Source organism: Coptis chinensis, chromosome 8 (genome assembly GCF_015680905.1).
Source record: "Coptis chinensis isolate HL-2020 chromosome 8, ASM1568090v1, whole genome shotgun sequence".
In the NCBI taxonomy this organism is placed as follows: domain Eukaryota; kingdom Viridiplantae; phylum Streptophyta; class Magnoliopsida; order Ranunculales; family Ranunculaceae; genus Coptis; species Coptis chinensis.
The window spans coordinates 51159164-51169685 of NC_141463.1; positions in this window are offsets into that span (position 1 = coordinate 51159164).

Consider the following 10522-nt stretch of genomic DNA (forward strand, 5'->3'; position numbering starts at 1 on the left):
AATACTATTAAATGGTTTAAACTACAGTTTTGGGCTCTTATCATGAGACAACAAAGAAGAATAAAGATAAGGGTAAGGAGAAAGTTAGTGGGACTATTAATGTTGTACCTTAAGGAGTTGGATCTTCAAAGAGGAAGACAAGAGGAAAAGGAAGAAAGGAGCATGTACCTGAGGGATCTTCAAAGAAAGTTAAGGAGGAATCTGAGACAACAAAGAAGAATAAAGATAAGGGTAAGGAGAAATTTAGTGGGACTATTAATGATGTACCTCAAAGAGTTGGATTTTCAAAGAGGAAGACAAGAGGAAAAGGAAGAAATGAGCATGTACCTGAGGGAGTTGGGGTTTTTATAGCTGAAAGTGGGAACTCTTACTTGAAGGTAATGTTATTTTACATACTACTTTGCATTTGAAACATTTGAAATGAGGTACGTAGTTGTTTTACATGTATACTGAATTTAGAACCTAATCTTTTGTCCTTCTTGTGATAGATGTCATCTACTGGAGCACCTATTTTTATAAATGAAGCAAACAACAAAAGAACTACTGGTAGACCTCCACTTCCCAAAAGATCTAGTAAAGCTCTAGCTACTGCTTCTACACAAGCTTCAAAAAGTTCAATTACTACTTCTGCACAAGCTTCAAAAACTGCCTCCAAACAATCTCCAACAACTGATCTTGTGGCATCAAGCATCAAGCCTAGAAACTCCCAACACTAAGAAGAATATAGTTGCCTTGACTGTGAGAACAAAAGTAAATTCCAAACCTAGAACTAGATCTGTAGTTGCCCAAGCCAAAACTAAAGTTTGGAAATAGTTCATGTTTGAAGACTTGAAGAATATAGTTTCCTTTTGTTACTGTATGCTGCTATGTGTAACCAGTGATATAAACAGTTGGTGTATGATGTCATGTAAACACTTGGTGCTTATATTTTGGTTTTTTGTGGTTCAATGTCATGTTATGGATAGTGATAATAAATTATTTAAATAAACTGATGAACAGTAGATTAGAGATGCTTGAACGGTAGAGAAAGAGGTGAAAATAATAGATAATAATACTCTCAATATCGTAGAAATAATGAGGAGTAGTCATGTTAGAAACACTCTAATCGTACACTACTTGGATGCAAGTTTAGATTAGAAATATGCTTTCCTAACAAGAGTCAAAACAGTAGATTTAAGGGACAAAATAGTGTTTAATACGATGATAAAAGGGATTAGAGAGGGGAAATTCCACCACGTGATTTGATTGATTATTAGTTAGCTATCAAATCGCTTCTTTGATCCCTAGTGAACACCAAGTCCTTTCGAATCAAGGCTTCACTAGCATGAGAGTTTAGCTCCACCACAAATCTCTTTGATGGTGGCTCTAAACTCTAGTTCTACGTTATGATCTCTATCTTTAGACACTCACAACGAAGAACTTGAAATTCTTTGCAAAATAATAAGAAACTAAATAGCTAATCATCCTCACATGGCTTCAGAAACCCCCTCTATTGGAGGTTTAGCCTTGTTTCATTGGATTCATTAATCTAAAATAGTGAATGAAATACATAAATAATTAAACAAGATTTGAATATGATGAACTAAAGCTTTATTTGATAAGGTTTTAATGGAGGCTACAATGTTAACCCTAATTTACTTAACTAAACCTAAACTAAACTATTCTAAACTAATTAGAGACTAAGGGGAGGAGAGCTTAAGTTTAGCCTTAACCCTCTTTATATAGGAGAAGGTTAGAGTTATATTTTCGTGCATGGGCCAAAAAGGGGGACTTTGGACCACTAATGTGAGCCCAAAGTCTATTAGGTCAAGTCTAAAGAGGTTACAGTTGCTGGAAATTACTTCTATGCCATTTTTGTTAACTTTTATAGCTCTGATTGGGCCAAGACTGGGTCCATTGGAAAGATGATTCCGAGTTGGTCGTTTTGACATAAAGTAGGACCAATTCAAAGCCCTCAGTGCAAAGATATGTCCTATTGAAGTTATATTAACTTTTCTGTTCTTTTTCAGCCCGTATTGACTTTGACTGGGCTTGAAAAAGGCTTTTCTTCATGAATCTTGGGCTTTGAACGTAGAACTTTCTCAGCAATCATCTTGACTCATTTTCCATGAAAAAGTGGTGCCTCTAGTCACCTATTCAACTTCAAGTCCTGAAATGCATAAAAACACATAAACAGTACTAACTCTCATTTATTATAAACATAATTGGCCTAAGTAGAATACTATTAAGGGTTAAAACTACACTTTTGGGTGCTTATCACACCGCCCCCAAACAGAATTTTGCTTATCCTCAAGCAAAGATGAGAAATAAAAAAAGATAAGTAGCCAAAAATGTAGTTCTAACTAATCTCGTTTCGCAAAGTGCGATTGCAGTGAACATATGCAATAAGGCCTTAAACCACTAGAAATTTCCTAGTAGACCAGTTATAGTCTTGTGAGAGTTTTCCAGAGAAGGTACTCACAAACTTCATTTATACTACAATGACTAAGAGATAAAAGTAAAATTTCCTAATTAATCTCAGATATCTATACATCTCAATAACAATATAATAAGAACAATGCTTTTGAAACCTAAGCTAATTCAAGCATAATAATCAAATCATCTAAAGATACACATGCATGTTATGAACTATGTTATGAAATGCAATGGCAGGTTCGTTTCTAAAGATTTTGGAATAACGTCCTTAAGTAGGTCATCACAATTTGTCAAGACAAAAATACTCTAATTTTTCCACTCAAGTTTCACTCACTCCAGTGTGCAGTGAGCACCCATTTCCTCACATTCTCAATGATGTCCAAAGGAGCCGAGGTCAATCAATCATATCTACCACTTACTATCACACCAAATTAATCCTAATTGAGCTAGAGGTCTTTATTTGGTGATATGGGGCTGAGGTGATGGTTTTAGAAGAAACGGAATGGATATTCAAATAAACAAGTCTGAGATAATAAGGTATTCAATTACATGTAACTAGAGAAAACCTTATTCTTACTTTGCTTATACACTTAGTTTCCATCCTTAGCCTTTTGGCTTTTTGACTCCTTTTATTCTATTTTTGGAGTTTTTGTTATATTTCTTTTGTTATATTTCTTTTCTTTTCTTTTCTTTTCTTTTCTTTGGATGAAAACTTCTTTTCTTTTTCTTTCTGAAGCAACTAACTAATTTTTTGTTTTCCACAGGTCTTTCTCTTTATTTTCCTTACTCATCGTATTTCTCAGACTCATTCAAGATAGATAGACTTATTTTTATTTTTTATTGGCTTAAAAGATGGGTAAAGGATTTGTGGTTATGAAAAGGCTAAATGAAAGGCTCAGAGGGGTGACTAGTGGATAATTACTTATAGGTATAAATTTTTAGTTATATCGATCCAAAGATGGCCTAAATTCTTGCTTAGGATATGGTATGGTAAGCAAGCAAGTGGATGTGTGATTTCTCTACTCATATTATATGTCTCTTTTGTGTCATCACTCAGATACTCACTCATATGAGGCTTTTAGGCTAGAATCTCACAGGATATGTAAAATTAAGTAGTCTAACCTAGGTCTCAGAAAAATACTGCCAAGTACACTCATACATGCTCATACAAGATGTAAATGAAAAGATGCAATGACTATTTCCTATGTATTAACCTAAGTTTCTAAGAACTACGCTTAATTCTATTGCTAGTTGAGATTTCTAGACTAATATCATCATGGAAAAAGATATAATACCATTATCCTAAGTGCATAGTATAAAATATTTTTATACTTTATATCTTTATACGACAAATAATACGTAATATATAACCTAATATATGCTTAAACATTTACAGCTTGTTTATATACCACCCCCAACCAGAATCATGCTTTGTCCCCAAAGTATGGAATGAAAATAAAGGATAGAAATTACCATAGAAACGTGCTTGTAAATGGGAGCACCTGTAAAAGAAAGTTAAACGATACAAATATATAAAGAATTAAAATGCAGACGCAACTCCTATATGAGTTCCATCCATTATGGAGATAACAGTATATAAAAATTGCTTGGGACATAAGCGGACACTAACATAAAATTATAAATATTACCATATATACCTGTTTCTAATCATGCATTCTCCTCCGGTTGCTCCTCACTTGTTAAATGAGGCTCCTTTAAGTCTTGACTATCTATGACTACTTTCCATGCCTTCATCATGTTTTCATCTACCTAGCCAACCTATTAAGTGCAATATGGTCGGACGGGGTGCATGGGGTTATTAGGTGAGGTTGAATGCGCCAGCCAGGCCACATCATAGCACGTAATGAACGGACTATAGCATTGGTCATGCGCATTGTATCAACCTTGACCCAATCAGTGAAACATGTATAGAATTTCGGAAAAAAGAATCACATTATGCGGCAAACCATAACAAACATAAGAAGGTACTCATGCCTCATTGTATGGGCTCGTACTAAACTAGACATTATGGTCTTGGGAATATCAAAATGCATATGTCCCTCAGCTAAAGCAAGGAAGACGTTTCAAGTGGCGCTATTCACAGTTGAAAAATGTCATTCCCCTAATATATTGAGCATAATGAAAAACATAGTAGAGCCTAAGGGACAAGCTTTTAAGGGCTATGTTATGTTGGCCTTGGTCTTTTAAACGAAAAATTCCCACCCTATAAGTCTCATGGAAGTATGCATTGTTATAATAGAAGGCATTATCTGACATGTAATCCCATGTGTCTTGGCCAGGAGGCATAGAGAGTCCTAGTGCCAATACTAACAAATATTTGCTTAAATCCATTATATCATTGTTTATGGTGATAGAGAATACTTGTTCTCCATCTTGGTTATTAAAAACTTGACAATTATCATAGAAATAAGCAGTAAGTTGATGTGAATAACTATCACATGGATATACCAATAAAGGGTGCCAACCTAATTGGTTAATCATGACGTTGAAGAAAAAGCCATAAGTGTCACTATCAAGCAAGCCATAAAAAGACTATTCTGGTATAATTTTCGGACTAGTCATAACAACCGAGTAATGAATTAAAGTATTGAAAGTTAGAAAATAAGGACCTAGAAGTCCGAGCCTTCGGAGGGCGCAGTGCGCGAGTAAGAATGCTAATACCAAAGTTATACAAGCGCGGTGCGCGCTAAGTTTGCTCTTATGTAAGGCGTGCACACTCTGAGATGGAGCGATGTGTTTAAGGTTTTTAGTTATGAAACTACATGCTTAGAAATTGTTTTTTATAGTGTTTGGTTGCTAAGTCTAAGGACAGATGGTTACTAAAATAAAAGATGTGAAAAAAACATATTTTTAGAATAGTTTTCTACACATGAATTCTATTTTAGTTTTGGAATTTCTATATATGATTAGCTTCCGAAATTCCCTGAAATTTGGACATTCCACGAAATTTAAGATTCCTAATTACATTATGGGTCCCAATTGAATAAAACAAGGCACATGGGCTTGCATAAAATGGGTTTTCTCTATTAGATTAGCTTCTAAAATTCCTTGAAATATCATATACCTAATTACATTGTGGATCCCAATTAAATTAAACAAGGCACAAGGGTTCTTATATTTTGGCCCAAAACTTATATAAATGTGATTAAAGCATGCAATTTCATACGTGCACATATATTAAAATATACCACCCCCAAACAATTTGAGGGGGGGGGGGGGTTCATGACATTGATCAATTAAATTACCTAAACATGCTGAATATCAACATAAAAACTAAATGGTAAAGAATATGTGATTAATCATGCATTAAATTTAACAATACGTGCATAGATAAATAATCACATAAACAAAATATATTAACTACTTAACTACATAATGCAATAAACAAATAATTAAACTAAATTTACTGAAATTGAAACAAATACGGAAATTAAATAGTTATTACAAAACAAAAATAAATCTAAATCAAATTCATCACAACAAATCAAACGAAATAAGTTATCCCTAAGAAGAAGAAGGTCCAGAACCATCAGAAGGACGACGACGACGACGCTCAAGTCTAGAGTTAGAAGAAGAAAGTGAACCTCCTGGCTAGGGAAAATGTCTCAAGACTTTAGCCTGAAAAGCTACATGCACCTCTTCTTTATTCTCTATAAAATTAAGCATGTCAGCGTGGTTATCAGCTATGGTTCGAATGTTATGCTCTAAGATGCGGTGATCACGTTGAATGGAACCCTGGCACTTCTGTATCAATTCATAGAGCATAGATAAGGTTCACTGATGATCATTAAGTGTACACATCCCGCTATGGAGTAGTGAAAAATGTGCAAAATCAGAAGTAGCACGATCCATAACATTCTTAGCAAAACAAACAAAATATTCATCTTTATCCTCATCCGGATCTATTCCATCAGCACTCTCTTCAGGCAATGTCCAATGCCTTTGAACACAGTCACTATACGCCTTTGCATTTGAGTGAATCTTAATATGAGTCCTAGGTGACTCAGGCACGCAACCCCAAGATAACATAATCTTAGTAACTAAAATAGGTAGGGGTGCAGTGGTCAAGCCTATAGCCATAAACTCTTCACGCAGAAAATCAATGAGGCAAAAACCATACCTCCTGTTCTGGAAAACCCAAAGAACGTGCAGGAAAGACAAGCTGATGCCATTCGGCTTTGAGGTGCTACAGAGGATCTTCCTAGCCATTGCGTCACAGCCTGCTGGTTAATCCTCAGCGACTGCTGCCTGGCATAGTGAGAACGATCATTGTAACGACGTTCAAGCTGCGTCTCCAACATCAACTGATGCACTCTATCAAACTGGGATCTCTATAAGGTCAAGGTGACTTGTTTAGGGGGTATCCCAGTGATGGTGGCAAGCATATCGTGCGTCACATCCCACTAAACTTTGTCTAAATCCACAAATATCCTCCCTGAAGGGAGTATCCTCTTATTCTGATAAAAACGCAACACCAAATCCTCATGGTAGTACTCATCAGTAGAGTACCGCATTCTATCCCACCCTCTAGCACGTATCTCCGTACCATAGAATGGCTGGAATATCTTTATGTTAAATGCAAATTCTGGCATGATTTTTGCTGGTCTGGCCATTGGTAGGTTGGATTTTGAATACGGGTAGGGGTTTAAGTAGGGGATGATTGTGGGAATGTGCTGTAAAAAATTGGTGAAGGTGATAATCGTAAAAACAATAGAAATGCTAAATATTAATGCTACAAGAACACTAATACGTAATCCTACCGTTCTTACGTTTAGATCAATTCTTCTTACTCTCAAAACATAATCATGCAATACAACGAGTAAGGATTTCGTTCCACTCTTAAACCCTCAAGACTTAAATAGAATTCAATTATTCAAACACAAGGAACAGTGAGAGTGATGTGTTTGGTGTTTAAACTAAAACTAATTATAAATTTAAGACAACTAAATCTAAAGATTCTAACTTTATGAAATTTAACAAACAATAATTAAAATCTAACATCAATAACTACGAAATGACTAACAACCAAGAAATGAAATTAGATCTAAGCAATAGATAAATGACAAAATTGAATTTGATCAATAATAAACTACTTTATTTATCTAATGAAGCAAGAACAATATTTTAATACTTTAAATTAAAACAAGGGAAATGAAAACTAATAAAAATGGAGATTCAAAACTAGATCTAGATCTAAAAACTAATCTAGATCTATCTTTTTCTAACCCTAAACTCCATTAACATTAGCTTCCTAACCTAACTGCCATTAACAAAGAGTCAAGCTTTTGTTTTTATACTTCCAGATCCAAAAATCGTGCATGGGCTTGGAGCCATGTTTTGGGCCGGAAAATCGGGCCCAAAACCCAATTCTTTCAGTCCAAAAAGGCCTCTTCAGCTAGATTCGGCTTCAACAGACTTTTCGTCCACTTCTGCTCCTCTGATTGGGTCAAGGCTTAGACCATTGCAAACCTCTTTCCGAGCCGGTCGTTTTGACATAAGGTAGGCCCAATTCGAGGTCCGAGTCCAAAGATATGGCATTCGAAGTTCTGGCGACTTTTGCTCCTTTATCTCGCTAAAGTGGCACATTTCTTCTGCACATAATGGACTTTGAAGCCTAAAATGCATAAAAACACGTAATCAGTATTAACTCTTACTTATTATTCACATAATTGGTCTAACAAAGATGATTATTAAGGGGTTAAAACTACAGTTTTTGGCTCTTATCAAACCACCCCAAACAAAGATTTTGCTTGTCCTCAAGCAAAGATGAGAAATTAGAATAAGTGACCAAAAATGGAGTTCTATCTACTCTCGTTTATTTGAAAGTGCGATTGCATTGACCATATGCAACAAGGCCTTAAACCACTAGGAATTCCCTAGTGGACGAGTTATAGCCTCGTGAGAGTTTTCGATGAAGGTACTCACAAACTTCATCTATACTACAACGACTAAGAAATAAAACTATTGTTTTCTCATTCATGTCTCAACTATCTATATATCTCACTAGCAAATACATAAGAATAACCCAATCAACCCTAAGCTAATATATGCATAATAATCAATCATCTAAAATAAACATATAACAATGAGTAATACTATGAAATGTAATAGCGAGTCCGTTTCTGAAAACTTCGGAATAAGCGCCCTTAAGTAGGTCCTCACATAAATGTCAAGACAAAAATCACTCGATTTTTCCGCTCAAGTTTTCATATCTACTCCGGTGTGCAATGTGGGCACACTTTACCTTACAATCTCAATGACACACAAGGAAGCCGGAGTCGATCAAACACAACTGCCACTTACTATCACACTAACCTATTCCTAATTGAGCTAGAGAGGTCTTTATTAGGTGTTTCTGCGGGGATTAGGAGATGGTTTAAGAAGGAAGGAAATGGATATACAAAAGGACAAGTCCGAGATAATAGAGTCTTCATATTATATAACTTAGAAAAACCTTGTTATTTTCTTTTGCTTCTATACTTTGTTTCCATCATTAGCCATATTTTTCTTTTTCTTTTCTTTGGCTTTTGACTCTCTTTTATTCTATTTTTGGAGTTTTATTTATTTCTATTTTTCTTTTTCTTTTCTTTTCTTTGGATGGAAACTTCTTTTCCTTTTCCTCAAGCCCGACTAATTTTTGTTTACACAGGTTTTTCTCTTCTTCTTTCTTCACTCATTCTATTCTCAGACTTATTCTAGATTGGGTAAGTTGAATTTTTTTATTTTGTTTTGTTTTTGTAACAGGGTAAATGAATTGTGGTTTATGGAAGGCTAAAGAAAGGCTCGAGGGGGACTAATTAGCGGAAAATAATTCATAGGTTTGAATTTTTTTGCTATATCGATCCAAAGAGGGCCTAAATTCTCGCTTAGGATATGGCATAGTGATCAAGCAAGTGGACGGTGATTTCTTCTATCCGATTTTACTTCTCCCTTGTGTCATTTCTCAAATATTTATCATATAAGGCTTTAGGCTATATTCTCACAGATTTTGTAGAATAAGTACTCTAGCCTAGATTTCAAAACTTACTACTAACAATCATAGATACTCATGTAATATATTTATAGATAGATGCAAAGATTATTACCTACATATTAACCTAAGTTTCTAACAATTATTCCGATGCAAAAGCTACGTTGAGACTTCTAGATTGTTAAGAGCATAGAGAAAGAAAACAATACCAATATTCCTAAGTGTATAGCATAAACTTATTTATTTATATTTTTGAAATTTTTAACTTGAAAACAAATGCATATTATACATATCTATATCCTAACAGATGCCTTAATTACACGTATTTCTATGCCCCCAACAAAGAAGAATGCTTTTGTCCTCAAAGCATTTAAATAAAGATGGTAGAAAAATACCATGGAAATGCGTGAAATTCGAACATCTGCAAAACAAGGTTAGAATATACTAATATAGGAAATAAAAACGACGCGAACTCTATAAGAGTTCCACCCATTATGGGGTTAATGCAATTAAATTGCTTGGGACATAAGCGGACACACTAACTCAAACTAAAACTTACCTCCACTCCAGCGTTTACTTGTCATCCTCCTCTTCTATAAAGAAGTGAGGTTCCTTTGCATCCTGCCATGCCATTATAATTTGCCAAGCTTGCCGCCATTTATCATCTACGGATCCTAACCTTTTAAAACCACTTGGTCGGATGGGGTGTAAGGTGCAACCCGATGAGGTTGTATCCTCCACCCTTGCCAAGTCATTACGCACGGAAAGATCGAATAATAGAATTGGTGGATCTCACAATGTCGACCCCAACCCAGTCCGTGAAACGGGCACAAAAATAGGGAAGAAACATAGTATAATATCAAAACTAATATAGGCATAAGAAGATACTTATGCCTCATGCTATGGGGTCGCGTGTTAAACTAGACATCAAAGTTCGAAGAAGGTCATGGCACATACGTCCCGTGGCTAAAAAGCAAGGAAGACGCTGTAAGTGGCATCATTCACGTAAGAAAAATGTCATTCCCTAAAATGTTTAGCATGATCCAAAACATAACAGTTCCTATGTTCATGGGCCAGCTACCAAGGCGGCGTTATATTCCCTTGGTCCTCGATATC